Source organism: Halichoerus grypus, chromosome 11 (assembly GCF_964656455.1).
Source record: "Halichoerus grypus chromosome 11, mHalGry1.hap1.1, whole genome shotgun sequence".
Lineage (NCBI taxonomy): Eukaryota > Metazoa > Chordata > Mammalia > Carnivora > Phocidae > Halichoerus > Halichoerus grypus.
Genome location: NC_135722.1, coordinates 55544260 through 55559949, shown reverse-complemented (window position 1 = coordinate 55559949; position 15690 = coordinate 55544260). Strand labels below are relative to the sequence as shown.

Here is a 15690-nt window from a genome sequence, read left to right as displayed (position 1 = left end):
TCCATCCTCAGTGCAGAGACTGCTTGAGATTCTGTCTCCCTCTCCCTCTGTCCCGCCCATTAATGCTCTCTCTCCCTCTAAAATAAATAAATAAATAAATCTTAAAAAAACAACAACCATAAAACTCAACACCTGAAAAACTAATAATCCAGTTAAAAATGCACAGAAGACATGAACAGACAATTCTCCAAAGAAGACATACAGATGGCCAACAGACACATGAAAAGATGCTCAACATCACCCATCATCAGGGAAACACAAATCAAAACTACAATGAGCTATCACCTCACACCTGTCAGAATGGCTAAAATCAACGATACAAGAAACAGCAGGTGGTACCAAGGATGTGGAAAAAAGGGAACCCTCATGCACTGTTGGTGGGCATGCAAACTGGTGCAGCCAACTATGGAAAACAGTATGGAAGTTCCTCAAAAAGTTAAAAATAGAACTACCCTACGATCCAGCAATTTGCACTACTATGTATTTACCCAAAGAATACAAAAATACTAATTCAAAGGGATACATTTACCCCAATGTTTATAGCAGCATTATCTACCATAGCCAAATTATAGAAACAGCCCAAGTACCCATCGACTGATGAATGGATAAAGATGTGGTATATAGAGGGAGAGCTAGGATGGCAGCATAGTAGGAGGACCCTAGGCTTGCCTTGTCCCTCGAACACAGCTAAGTAACTATTAAATCATTGTGAGTACCCAATAAATCAACCTGAGGACTGATACAACAAACTGCACAATTAGAAGGAGAGGGAAGGCCACATTACGGAAAGTAGGATGTGTGGAGACATGGTTTGGGGGAGAAAGACCTCATGGGTGCTGCAGAGGGGAGGGAGCCCTGGTCGCGGAGAAAGGTGAGAGAGAAAGGAGTGCACAGTGATACACACAGGAGAATACCTCCCCAAAGCTATTGGTTGGGAAGATGAGAGGGGCTGATTTTCGTAAGTTTTTGCAACCAGCAGGGCTCAAAGACTGGAGTTTTGGAGGTCCGCAGGTTTGTTTGGGTTAGAGACCCGAGGGCACTGCCTTGCTCCTGGAGAGAAGGCAGGCAAGTGTCTCTGGGGCAGAAGGCGTGATCTGAGGATTACCTGGGGCACATGGCAGGGGTGTGTGTGACTGTTCCCTCTTCTTGGAGTGCATCTGTGAGAGGTGGCATTGCCACTCCAGGGACAAAGGAGCCAACAGGTGCCATCTTGCTCCCCTTTCCCTCACCATAGGCCCAGAGACACCTGCTGAAGGTGGCTAATTTGGACACTGACTATTTAGCCTGCTTTGCTTCTGCTCTGGTGCGGCTGCCCTTCTGGGTCAAACCTGCACTGGTCCCAGCACATTGTGACCCTCACCCAGAAGCCCTGCATGGGTCCCTGCCACACCAGGTACCTAAAGTTTGGAGTTTTGAAAGTGAGCAGGCTTGGCTATGATAGACCCCAAAGTGCACTGTACTGCTCCAGGCAGGCTAACAACCTAGAGACAGAGAGTGTGAAAACAGTGATTGAAAAGACACACAGGACGCACAAGGGGAATTATTCCCTCTTCTGGGAGGGCTTCCTGAGAGTAATGAGTGTGGACTACCCTCCCAGGGGACAAAGGAGCTAGCTGGCACCATTTCCCTCCCCTACCCCTTAGCATAAACCAACTTTAGTAAACAGCACAGCACTTGTTGCCTAATGCTTACACCAGGTCCAATCTGTCTATACTATTCTGGTACTGCTTTTCATGGGCAGGTGTGCCTAAGGACCAGCACAGCGGGCCCCTTCTCCAGAAGACAATCACAATCCACCCCCCCCCCAACCAACACACACACACAACACATCTACTAACCAAACAGTTCTGCAAAGCTTTAGTTCTAGTGGAAATGGCATCAGGTCTCATTTAACAAGCAGACCAGAGCACACCTTGTTAAAACTTGCCACACTCTGGCCAAGGTCCAAACACTGTCCACTGCAGGCAAGGAGAGCCTCTATAGACAACTGACCTGAAGGACAGAGCAGCCAAAACACAGCAGCAGAGTGCACACAGCACATACCAGAGACACTTCCTGAAGTGCCAGGACCTGGACATTATATGACCTCTTCTTCATAAAGCCATTACTCACAGAATCAGTATACATAACAGGATTTTCTAACACAGAGAAGACAAAGACCTAAACAAAATGCCAAGATGGAGGAATTCATCCCAAAAGAAAGAACAAGAAAAGGTCACAACCAGAGATCTAATCGAAACAGATGTAAGTAATATGCCTGATGCAGAATTTAAAGCAATAATCATAAGGATACTTGCTGGGATTGAGAAAAGCATGGAAAACATCAGAGAGACCCTTACTGCAAAGACAAAAGAGCTAAAAAACCATCAGGCAGAAATGAAAAATGCAATATCTGAGAATCGAAATTGACTGGATGTAATGACCAGAAGGATGGAAGAAGCAGAGGAACAAGTAAGTGATATAGAAGACAGAATTGTGGAAAATAATGAGACTGAACAAAAAAGAGAAGGCAGAATGATGGATCACAAGACTAGACTTAGGGAACTCAGTGACTCCATCAAATGTAATAACATTCACATCACAGGAGTCCCAGAAGAAGAGAGAGAAAGGGAGGAAGAAGGTTTATGTAAGGAAATAATACAGAAAACTTCCCTAATCTGGGGAAGGAAACAGACATCCAAATCCAGGAGGCAAAGAGAACTCCCATCAAAATCAATAAAAGCAGGCCAACACCAAGACATACTGTAGTTAAATTTATAAAATTCAGTGATAAAGAAGATGTGGTATGTGTGTGTGTGTGTGTGTGTGTATTACTGTATATATATATGCATATATGTGTGTGTATGTACACACACACATTAGAATATTACTCAGCCATAAAAAAGAATGAAATCTGGCCATTTGCAATGACATGGATGGAGCTAGAGAGTATAATGCTAAGCAAATAAATCAGAGAGACAAATACTGTATGATTTCATTCATATGTGGAACTAAAAAAATGAGCAAAGGGAAAAAGAGAGAGAGAGAGAGATGCCAAACCAAGAAAGAGACTCTTAACTATAGAGAACAAACCGATGGTTACCAGCGGGGAGGTGGATGGGGGGGATGGGTAAAATAGGTGATGGAGATTATGGAGGGCACTTGCTGTAACGAGCACTGGGTGTTGTATGGAAGTGTTGAATCACTATATGGTACACCTGAAACTAATACTACACTGTATGGTAACTAACTGAAATTTAAATAAAAACTTAAATAAAGAACAGAATTTTTTAAGAAAGATTTATTTATTTTAGAGAGAGAGGGAGAAAGCCTGAGTAGGGGGAGGGGCAAAGGGAGAGAATCCCCAAGCAGACTCCCTGCTTAGCACAGAGCCCCTCTCAGAGGATCGGGGGATCGTTATCACAACCCATAAGATCATGATGTGAGCCAAAACCAAGAGTCAAACACTTAACTGACTGAGCCAACACCCAGGCACCCCCAGAATTTTTTTTAAATGTATAATTATATAATTAAGAGTCATGCTGATCTTTGAGGAAAAATTAAGAGCCTACTTCTGAATAACCAATATCAGAAGTCCTATGCCAGTTTTAAATCTGAATGGTTACATGAAATTTTAAATATCTGGTAAAATCTGAACAGATGCTCTAATTTTGCCTCACTCCCTAGATCCTTCCTTTTTCTTTAGCTTCACTTTCAGCAAATGATTCTATTTCCCATTTTATAACAGTATAAATCTGAACTCTTCTATTTTTATTTTTTTAGAGAGGGAGAGAAGGGGGTGAGGGGAAGGACGGAGCGGGGGGGGGGAGAGAATCTTAAGCAGGCTCCGTGCCCAGCTCGAGCCTGACATGGGGCTCAAACTCACAACCCTGAGATCATGACCTGAGCTGAAATCAAGAGCCAGATGCTTAACTGACTGAACCACCCAGATGCCCCCTGAACTCTTTTAAAATTCTCCTCCTAATTGTTTCTGCATTCATATGCAATTTCTCCCTACATTCTTTCTCTCATTCCTCATCTCCAAAGAGATGCCCATTTCTTTTTGATTGATGTTAATATATTCCCGTGTTCTTTATTCTGTATGTTCCCACATCTTCCTAGACTTGGCTCCATCAACTCTTTCTCTTCTATACTGAGCACTGGATAGGTACCACTACCAGGAAAATTGAACCTAGTGGGAAATTTTAACTTTTAAAAGTGTGAAATACTATTTAAAAATTGCATAGAATAGAAATGTACAGCTTTACAAGTATTCATAAAGTCAATAGCTGGGAAAGTACCATTCAGGTCAAAAACAGACCTGTTAACATTCCAGAAGTACTACATGTGTCTCTTCCCAATCCCCCTCCCAATCCTCTTAGAGGAAACCATTCTCTTGTCTTTTATAATAAACATATTTTGCTTTTCTTTACATATTTACTAACTTAAACTGGTCTCCTAAATATGAATTCCTAAATACTGTTTTTTGAATTTTAATAGAACTGAATTTTAATTTACAATAGAATAATAATGCACACATTTGTTTTCATCGTGTTTTTTGATTCACTTACATTGTGTATATAGCCATATTTCATTCATTTTTTTATATTAAATACTATTTAAATGGGTAAAAATACCACAACGTATTTACCCATTCTTGTGTTCAACATTTTGGGGTTATTTCCAGTTTTCACTGCTATGAACATTCTTACATATCCTAGTGCACATGTACACAAGTTTATCTAGGGGATGTACCCAGGAGTGTAACTGCCAGGTCAGAGGTTATATGTATTATCAAAATAACTAAAAAAGCTGAACTGTTTTCCAGAGTGGTTTTATCAATTTTTACTCCAACCAATATATGTTTCTTTTGTGCTACATTCTCACCAACCTATGATATAGTCAGATGTCTAAATTTCTGTCAATCAATGAGGTTTTTAACATATATTTCCCAGGTTACAGGTTGAACACTGTATGTTATGTTTACTGGCTGTTTGATGTCCTCTATTGTTCAAACCTATGTTTTCATCTGGTTGCTTATCATTTTATTATTCCTTTTTTTAAGTTTAAAAAACTTTTAAAACTGAACACACACACACACGAGTGGTCAAAAGATAAACATGGTTTGATGATTATCACAAAACAAGTACGTTTGTACTTTTTGACTTTTAAGTAAAAAAATGGACCATTGACAGCATACCATAAATCAACCTCAATACGTACCTCTCAAGCCTTATATCCTCTCTTCCCCAAGATTCACCACTATTCTGCCTTCTAATATTAGAGTTCAATTTTGCCTGTTTTGAACCTCATTATAAATGGAACCCTGTAGTATCTGTGTCAAGCTTCCTTTACTCAATATTATGTTTGTGAGCTAATTCAACTTGTTATATGAGCTGTGGTGTATTAGTTTTCACTGCTATTTAATATCTACTTCATTTGTATCTAATAATTAATAATGCCTAATAAATTAAATATAATTTATTTAATAATTGTTTCATTTAAAATATTTAAAACTAAAAATATTTACTAATAATTTTCATAAAACTAGTATTATTTGAGTAAGCATATTTTATTTTTATTCGTTATATCCTTCTAATATTGAGGGACCTATTTCAATGAATAGGTAATAATTATTGCAAAAATTACTTTAGGTTTTTTTTGCTTAAACAACAGAAATTTATTTCCTTATAATTCTGGAGGCTAGAAATTCAAGATAAAGGTGCCAGCAAGTTTGGTTTCCTCTCACGGACTTTCTTTTAGGCTTGTAGATGGTCATCTTTTTCTGATGTCTTCATATGATCTTCTTCTGTATATAACTGTGTCCTAATCTCTCTTTTTAAGGACACTAGTCATATTGGATTAGGGCCTATCCATATGACCTCATTTTACCTTAACTCTTTCAAGGACCTGTCTCCAAATTCAGTTACGTTCTTTTATTCTTTTTTTTGTCCTATTAATTCCAGTATAATTAACAGTGTTAAATTAGTTTCAGGTGTACAATATCACTATTGTAATTCAACAATATCACAATTGTTGAATCACTATTCAACAATTCTATACATTACTCAATGCTTATCATAGCGTACTCTTAATCCCCCTCACCTATTTCACCCATCTCCCTTCCCCCTCCCCTCTGGTAACCATAAGTTTGTTCTCTATAGTTAAGAGTCTGTTTTTTCTTTTTTCTTTTTTTTTGTTTCTTAAATTCCACATATTAGTGAAATCATATGGTATTTGTCTTTCTCTGACTTATTTCACTTAGCCTTATACTCTGGGTCCACCCATTTTGTTGCAAATGGCAATGGTTCATTCTTCTTTATGGCTGAGTAATATTCCATTGTATATATACCACTTCTTTATCCATTCATCAGTGGATGGACACTTGGGCTGCTTCCATAATTTGGTTACTGTAAAAAATGATTCAATAAACACAGAGGTGCATATATCTTTTCAAGTTAATATTTTCATTTTCGGGCGCCTGGGTGGCTCAGTTGGTTAAGCAACTGCCTTCGGCTCAGGTCATGATCCTGGAGTCCCGGGATCGAGTCCCACATCAGGCTCCCTGCTCAGCAGGGAGTCTGCTTCTCCCTCTGACCCTCCTCCCTCTCATGCTCTCTGTCTCTCATTGTCTCTCTCGCAAATAAATAAAATCTTAAAAAAAAAAAAAATATTTTCATTTTCTTTGGGTAAATACTCAGTAGTGGAATTACTGGATCATACAGTAATTCTAATTTTTTTTTCACGATTTTATTTTATTAGTAATCTCTACACCCCATATGGGGCTTGAACTCACAACCCTGAGATCAGGAGTCCCATGCTCCACTGACTGAGCCAGATAGGAGCTCCCAGTAATTCTATTTTTAACTTTTTGAGAACTTCCATATTGTTTTCACAGTTGCTGCACCAGTTTGCATGCCCACCAACAGTGCATGAGGGTTCCTTTTTCTCCACATCCTTGCTACCACCTGTTGTTTCTTGTATTGTTGATTTTAGCCATTTTGACATATGTGAGGTGATATCTCATTGTGGTTTTGATTTGCATTTCCCTGATGATGAGTGATGTTGAGCATCTTTTCATGGGTCTGTTGGCCATCTGTAGATCTTCTTTGGAGAAATGTCTGTTCATGTCTTCTGCCCAGTTTTTAATTGGATTATTTGTTTTTTCTGTAATTGAGTTGTGTAAATTCTTTATATATTGGATATTAACCCCTTATTGGATATACCACTTTCAAATATATTTTCCCATTCAGTAAGTTGTCTTTCTGTTTTATTGATGGTTTTTCCTTTGTTGTGCAAAAGCATTTTATTTTGATGTAGTCCCAACAGTTTATTTTTGCTTTTGCTTCCCTTGCCTTAGGAGACATATCTAGAAAAATGTTGCTATGGCCAATGTCAGAGAAATTACTGCCTATGCCCTCTTCTAGGATTTTTATGGTTTTAGGTCTCACATTTAGGTCTTTAATCCATTTTGAGTTTATTTTTGTGTATGATATAGACAGTGGTCCAGTTTCATTCCTATGCAAATAGCTGTCCAGTTTTCCCCAACATTATTTGTTGAAGAGACTTTTTCCCATTGCATTGAATATGGTTATTTTATATATCCATTCTACTGCTGCTGGACATTAGGGTCCAATGTTAGATATCTATAATAACCCTGCTATAATCACTTTAATATGTATTCTTGGTATACATGTTCAGAGATTTCTATTCAACCCTAAGCCTAGGAACTAAATTGTTGGATCACAGTATGCATAATTTCAATTTTAGTAGTTTACACAAACTGTTTTCCAAAGTGGTTATGCCAATTAACACTCCCACCAATAGTGTATGATGGTTGCTTAACATCCTTGCAGTGAGCACTTGATACTGTAGTCTTTTTCATTTTAGCCATTCTGTTGGGTTTGTAGTAGCATCTCAGTGTGTTTTTAATTTTTCCTTCCATGATGACTTATAGATTGAGCACCATTTCACATGTTTATTGGCCATCTGAACACAATCTTTTGTTAAGTATCTCTTAAAATCTCTTGTCCATTTTTCTATTGGGTCTTCTACTTTTATTGGTTTGTAGGAGGTCTTTATACTAGTCTTCACTTGGTAATATGTGCTGTAAATATATTTTTTTGTTTATTTGTTTGTGTTGTGTTGTGAATATCTTAGTCCACTCTATAGCATTATGTTTTCACTCATGATGTTTTTTGATGAACCCAAATTCTTAATTTTAAGATAAATGATTAGTGTTGTCTGTGTCTTGTAATGATGGCATAATTATCCATTTACTTAGGTACTCTTTAATGTCTTCAAATGTTTTATCACTTCTTCCATTTATAAGTCTTAGATATTTATGTTAGATTTAGTCCAAAGTACTTCATATACTTAGATGATTATTGTTAAGTAGTACTTTCAAAAATATTTTCTACCTGTTTGATGCTGTTTTATATATATAAATACAACCATTTTTTGTACACTGTTTTTATATCATGTGACTTTTTAAAAATCTCTTCAAATTTTAGTAATTTATCTATAGATTCTTTCGATTTTCTATGTATACATTTGTGTATCACTTGTGATATTTATAGTTTTATTTCATTCTTTTAAACTTAATAATTTTAATTTCTTTTTCCTGCCAAACTAAGCAAGCCAAACCCTCCAGTACAATGTGAATAGAACTGCTGATAACAAGCTTTGCTAATTCATGCTCAGGGAAAACTTTCACTGGTTCAAGACTAAGTGTAATATTGGCTGTAGGCTTAAAAAAAATTTTTTTTAAAATAATCTTTATCAGATTAAGAAGATCTTTTTTATTTATAATTTGCTGTTTTTTTAAATAATGAATTAATATATTTTATCAAATACTTTTTTCTGCATCTCTTGAAATAATTACACAACTTTTGTCATTTAATGTTTTAATATGGTTTTTTTTTTTAAAGATTTTTTATTTAGGGCGCCTGGGTGGCTCAGTTGGTTAAGCGACTGCCTTCGGCTCAGGTCATGATCCTGGAGTCCCTGGATCGAGTCCCGCATCGGGCTCCCTGCTCGGCAGGGAGTCTGCTTCTCCCTCTGACCCTCCCCCCTCTCATGTGCTTGCGCTCTCTCATTCTCTCTCTCTCAAATAAATAAATAAATAAATAAATAAATAAAAGATTTTTTATTTATTTATTTGACAGAGAGCGACACACAGAGAGAGGGAACACAAGCAAGGGGAGTGTGAGAGGGAGAAGCAGGCTTCCCACGGAGCAGGGAGCCCGATGTGGGGCTCGATCCCAGGACCCTGGGATCATGACCTGAGCCGAAGGCAGACGCTTAACGACTGAGCCACCCAGGCGCCCCATTAATATGATTTTCTGATACTAGTTAATACTCCTGGGATATAACCAACTTAGGCATGATGTTTTATCGTGTGTGTGTGTGTGGTGGATTTGGTTTGCAAATATTTCGCTTAGGACTTCTGCCTAATTAATTTTAACTCTTTCCTACTGTTCTTACTGGTATTAAAGTTTTGCTAACCTCATACATGAGTTGGAGAGCATCTGTCCCTTTTGTTCTGTTCTCTATAAGAATCTGTTTAAGACTGGCATTATTTCTTCTTTTACTGTGTGGTTGAATATTCTAGTGAAGTTATATTTGTGGGAAGATTTCTGACTACTGATTCAATTACTTTTAATGGTTATAGGGCATTTCAGATTTTCTATTCTTTATTAAGTCTCTGCAGGTTATACTTCTAGAAAATCTGTCTACTTAAAAAAATACAACTTTAAATTTAATGGCATAAAGTCCTTCATAATATTCAATTAATTTTTTAATGCCTCTAGGATTTGATGTGATCTCCCCCTTTCATTTCTGATATTACTTGTGCTTGCCTTTTTCCTCCTTGATCAAATTCGCTAAGGATATACGTTAATTTTACTTGTCTTTTTGAAGAAGCAACTTATGGCTTTGCTAATTTTCTCTATAGTATATTTGTTTTCTACTGTATTCATTTTTGCTTTTTATCTTTCCCTTGTTTCTTGAAATATATGCCCAAACTCCCCCTTTTAGGCCTTTCTGCTTCTTCTTCTTCCTCTTTTTTTTTTTTTGGTATACACATTTTAAGGCTAGATATTTCTCTCCAAATATTAATTTTGGAGAGTCCTACAAGTTGTAACATGTATTTATTTTCATTATGATTCAATTCAAAGTACTTTCCAATATCTATGATTTCTTTGATCCATGTGTTATTTAGAATTATATTACTTATATTTAACATAATTGCATTACAGTTAGAAATTATATTCTGATTCTAATCCTTTGAAATTTAAGATGGTACATGGGCAAGTATATGGTCAATTTTTGTAAATGTTCTCTAAGGGTTTGAAAAAAATGTGCTTCTGCAATTGTTGGATGCAGTATTTTACATTTGGCTTATGGGTCAAGTTTCTTTTTAATTAGTTAATTAATTAATTTCAGGGAAAGAGAGAGTGCATGAGCGGGGAGGGGGGTAGAGGGAGAGGGAAGGAGAGAATCCTCAAGCAGACTCCCTGCTGAGTGGGGAGCCTGACATGGGGCTGGATCCCAGGACCCTGAGATCATGACCTGAGCCAAAATCAAGAGTTGGCTGCCCAACTGGCTGAGCCCCCATGGGTCAAGTTTCTTAAACATGCTGTTTAAATATTTTACATCTTATATCAATTACTGAGAGGTATGTATTAAAATCACCTAAAATTATAGATTTGTCTATTTTTTTCTTTTAGTTCTGTCAATTTTTGCATTATATATTTGGGACATTATAATGTATTAGAGACACATAGAAATTTTAAATTATTACAATTTTCTGATGAACTGAGTATTTTTAACACTATGAAATAAACCCTTCTTAACAAGAGAAATGTTTTTCCCTTAAAGTCTATTTTGTTCTGTAATAAAACAACTATACCACATATACATATAACACAATTATGCTTAGTGTTTGCATGGTATATATGCTTTTCCATACTTTCACTTTCAACCTTTCTATATCTTTATATTTCAGGTGGACTCTTTTATAAAGCCTTGATATGACTCCTGCCTACTACTTGTAGTCTCTCTGTAACAGTAGACTCCAACAAATATTTATTAAGCATTGTATTAGACCCTGAGGATATAATGGTGTGGAGTAAAGGATAAATATCAAGCATCGTCTTGATGTAGGCCTGGTTAAGAATGACCTCAGTCTCCCAGCCTTGAATACAAGAGTTAAGATAAATGGAAAATGTTATGTCTGCTTTGGTTGTGAAGGACTGCACCTAGGTTGGAGGCTTTGGGCCTGCATGAGTACAGTATGAAAGGTGCTCATTATAAAGAATGGTAGGAAAAAGGGACTGTAGCTTCTATGTGTTATAATGACCTCCACAACACTTAGCTCTCATCCCTGGCAGCTGTACATAACTTATGTGGATGAGAGGGCAAAAGAATCTGTACATATAAATAGCTCTGGATCTCCTGATAAGATGAAAATGTTATACCTGCTGTATTCTCTACCATGTATCCCTTTACAGAGCTAAGTAAACACAGCATTAGATTAAACCTGATTAGAGGCTGACTGCCAGATTAAATCCACAAATGCAGCCATGATGCTCTAATGGTGAACAAGGAAGGCATGATCCCTGCCCTCACAGCAATTACAACCTAGTGTGGAAAGAGGTAAGTAATCAGGCAATTAAAAATGTAGTATTTAAACTCTGTGACAGGGACTGTACAGAGTACTTTGTAAGCATATATGAAAGCCACCTAGACTTACGCAGATCGGAAAGACTTTTATGGAGGATATGATTTTTAATTTTATAATTGAAGCATTACTAGAAACATCATTAATAATCACTGAAATATTATTAAGAGAAGCTAGAAAAGGGGTGCCTGGGTGGTTCAGTCAATTAAGTGTTGGACTCTTGATTTCGGCTCAGGTCATGATCTTGTGTCTTGAGATCAAGCCCTTGTGTCAAGGTGTGCTCTGGGTGTGGAGCCTGCTTGAGATTCTCTCTCTCCCTCTCCCTCTGCCCCTCCCCACCCCCTGTGCACGTGCTTTCTCTCTCTCTCTCAAAAAAAAAAAAAAGAGAGAGAGAGAGAGCGATTGGAGCTGGAAGAAGGTAACTGACATTGCTTATAGGAAAAAAGAAAGTATGTCTAGAATATATTGCTGGAGGGAAGAGTGGGAAAAATGAAGTCAGAAAGGTAAAACCAGAGGTCAAGTCTGGCTTTTCAAGTCATGTTGAGTTGAACTTTACCTTATAAAAAAGGGAAGTCAATGGAAGTTTCAGTGATAGTGCAACATGATCACTCATGTCCCTCTCTTGCTGGATGGAGAATGAATTAGAGGGAGTCAAAACCAATGGAAAACCAACCAATGACAGGTAACCTAGGTAATGGGGCCTGAACCAGGGTAATATCAGTGGGAATAGAGAGAAACAGATTAGAGAGCTATTTAGGGCTTGGACTGATAATAATTTGATATGGCAGGTGGGAAGAGTTGGGAAAGTCAACAATGGCCTGGTTTATGACTTTAGCAGTTAGATGCATGGTGAAATTGTTCCTTGGGTTAGGGAATACAGAAAGAGAAGAAATACTGGAGAGAAAAATGGTGATTTCATTTCTAGATATGTTCAGAGTTTGAGGTGTCAGTGAGATATCCATGTAGATATCTCTGAGAACAGATGTTAGATATCTGGGTCTAAATCTTAGAAGAAAAAATCTAAGCTGAAGAAACGAGATTTAGGAATCATCACCATACAGAAGTCAAGGGGAATGGATTGTTCAAGGAGTCTGTTAAACACATCAAATAATAGGTAAGTTTGAACCTATACTCTCTGGCAGTGCACTGAGGCTTTTCCAAATTAATTTTCTTCTTTCCACAAGTACCTCCACCCCATACATTCTGATTCTCTCCTAGGATCTGTGGCAGACCCTGCTAGTGACCCACTCAGTATCCAATCTCTCCTTTTATTTATTTTTTGTCTTAATAGAAGACTGATTTTATTTAGCCAACAATATGTCCAGCTATAAAAGCTGTCTCTCTGTCAAATAAATAAAATAAAATAAATCTTAAAAAAAAAAAAAGGAAGGAATATGGGCTTTGGAATAAAAAAGACCTGGGTTCAATTTTCAGCACTGCTAGTGACTAGGTGAGAAACACTGGACAAATTATTTAACCTTTCTGGCTCTCAGTTATCTCACCTATAAAATGAAGATGGTGGGGCGCCTGGGTAGCTCAGTCATTAGGTGTCTGCCTTCGGCTTGGGTCATGATCCCAGGGTCCTGGGATCGAGCCCCGCTTCGGGCTCCCTGCTCTGCTAGAAGCCTGCTTCTCCCTCTCCCACTCCCCCCGCTTGTGTTCCTTCTCTCTCTCTGTGTCTCTCTCTGTCAAGTAAATAAATAAAATCTTCAAAAAAAATAAAACAAAATAAAATGAAGATGGTAATTTCTATACAGGTTTTTTTTTTTTTTTTTTAAGATTTTATTTATTTATTTGACAGAGAAAGACACAGCGAGAGAGGGAACACAAGCAGGGGGAGTGGGGGAGGGGGAAGCAGGCTTCCCGCGGAGCAGGGAGCCCGATGTGGGGCTCGATCCCAGGACCCTGGGATCATGACCTGAGCCGAAGGCAGACGCTTAACGACTGAGCCACCCAGGCGCCCCTATACAGGTTTATTGATATTTAGTAAGATAATAGGTAAGTCAATCTATATAAACTATATGAAAGAGGGGTGCCTGGGTGGCTCAGTCAGTTAAGCCTCTGCCTTCAGCTCAGATCATGATCTCAGGATCCTGAGATGGAACCCCGCATCAGGCTCCCTGCTCAGCGGGAAGCCTGCTTCTCCTTTGCCCTCTGCCTGCTCCTCCCCCTGCTTGTGCTCTCTCGCTTGCTATCTCTCTCTCTCTGTCAAATAAATAAATCTTTAAAAAAAACTATATGAAAGAATATATAATACTCAGCACGTAGCAGATACTAAAAAATGTCAGCTTCTTTTCCAAGTGTGCATACATAGTAAGTTCCTTATATCCCTAATTTGTGATAAAATGGCACAAATAAAACATAACAGGGGGAGCCTGGGTGGCTCAGTTGGTTAAGCGTCTGCCTTCGACTCAGGTCCTGGTCCCAGGGCCCTGGGATCGAGCCCTGCATTGGGCTCCCTGCTCGGCGGGGAGCCTGCTTCTCCCTCTCCCTGCCGCTCCCTCTGCTTGTGCTTTCTCTGTCAAATAAATAAAGTCCTTAAAAAAAATAACAGAATAAAATTTAAATAAATCTGCTTAAGTTCCTGTTTTTCAATCTGTTTATATAATACATTCTTTCTTAAAAACCTTGAGGGTTAAGTTAGAAGGGAGAGTAGTAAAATACTGATGTGTCCTGTCTAGAAATAATCTCTAGGAGACATCTACTTTGGCAGGAAGATTTTAAATCTCATCTGAGATATCCAATTATTGATTAATCAATTGGCTTAAAGAAGGTTCACTAACTTCTTAAAAGTTCTTTTAACCTATTTTCATGTATACCTTTTTTGTTGTTGCTTTCTTACTTAAAATATATTAGTATTTCTACTGAATGTGGCTGGCATATGATTCTAGTATTACCCTTTGCAAGGCCATCAAATTAAATAAATAGTATTTGGCTCTCTTTTGGAGATGTGTGGATCACCTTGGATTTAATACAGTAAAGTAAAACTGTTAATCAGTACTTTCTCCTTCAGGGAAGCTAATCTGGTTAACAAGACAATCATCCTGGCTGTGACAGATACTTTTAAAGTGTTTATTAACTCTTTCCTTCCACCACCACTTATCTATCTAGTCCCTACTCAAATATCTCCTTTCAGAAGCTTTCTGTGATTATCATAGGCAGAAACTTAACCCCATAATCTTACACCTTCATATGTACTTTATTGTCACACTATTACCGTATTTATTGCCTTGTGCTTTACCTTATGTAGTATTTTTATATTATCCTTGTTGAAAGAAAACCTCTCCTTGTTTTAAACATTTTATAATGAGGAAACTGAAGAACAGGCACAGCATGTGCATGGATAACAAAGTGGCAAGAAATTGAGATTCCAAACTTTAAGAAATCAAAGTGGTAAGAAATCAAAATTCCAAACTCTCAAGCCAGAGTTCCTTTATATTAGATAACATTGCTCCTCCCTCCTTTTCCATTATTTCTAAGATCTTGAAACTTACTGTAAATTTAGCCACAAATTCCAAAACAATTTTTCTAATTACAAATTTCAAAACAATTTTTCCAAATTTCTGCATATAAGATCAACAGTGATATAAAAGAATGAGAGCGATATTCCACAAACTTAGACAAAAAGAAGATTCTCAGAAAAAGCAGTTCTCTTTTCTTAAGAATGATACTCAGAAACTAATTAGGAATAGATTTTTTTTAAGCCATTAAGTATAAATAAAAAATATCAATTCTGGGGCACCTGGCTCACCTGGCTTGGATGAGTCAGTAGAGCATGCAGCTCTTGATCTCAGGGTTGTGAGTTCAAGCCCCACGTTGGGTGTGGAGCTTACTTTTTTAAAAAGAAGAAAATCAATTCTAATTACTTAACAGGACAGCAAAGAATATTCCAGATTAGACTTTGGGGCAAAGACCTCTTCAAATAAAACATTACAAATAGCGAGAAATACTACTGTATTACAATAGTAGGCCATCTTCCCTATTTTGTTTTTCAATATTAGAGGAAGTAATAATTTAGCTATATGCAA

General features: G+C 37.5%; 1 protein-coding gene across 5 annotated transcripts in view; it reads right to left on the bottom strand.

Moving 5' to 3' along the window:
• Positions 1-15690, bottom strand: part of ACER3 (alkaline ceramidase 3) — a 159212-nt gene that overhangs the window by 35284 nt on the left and 108238 nt on the right. The window lies entirely within an intron of this gene.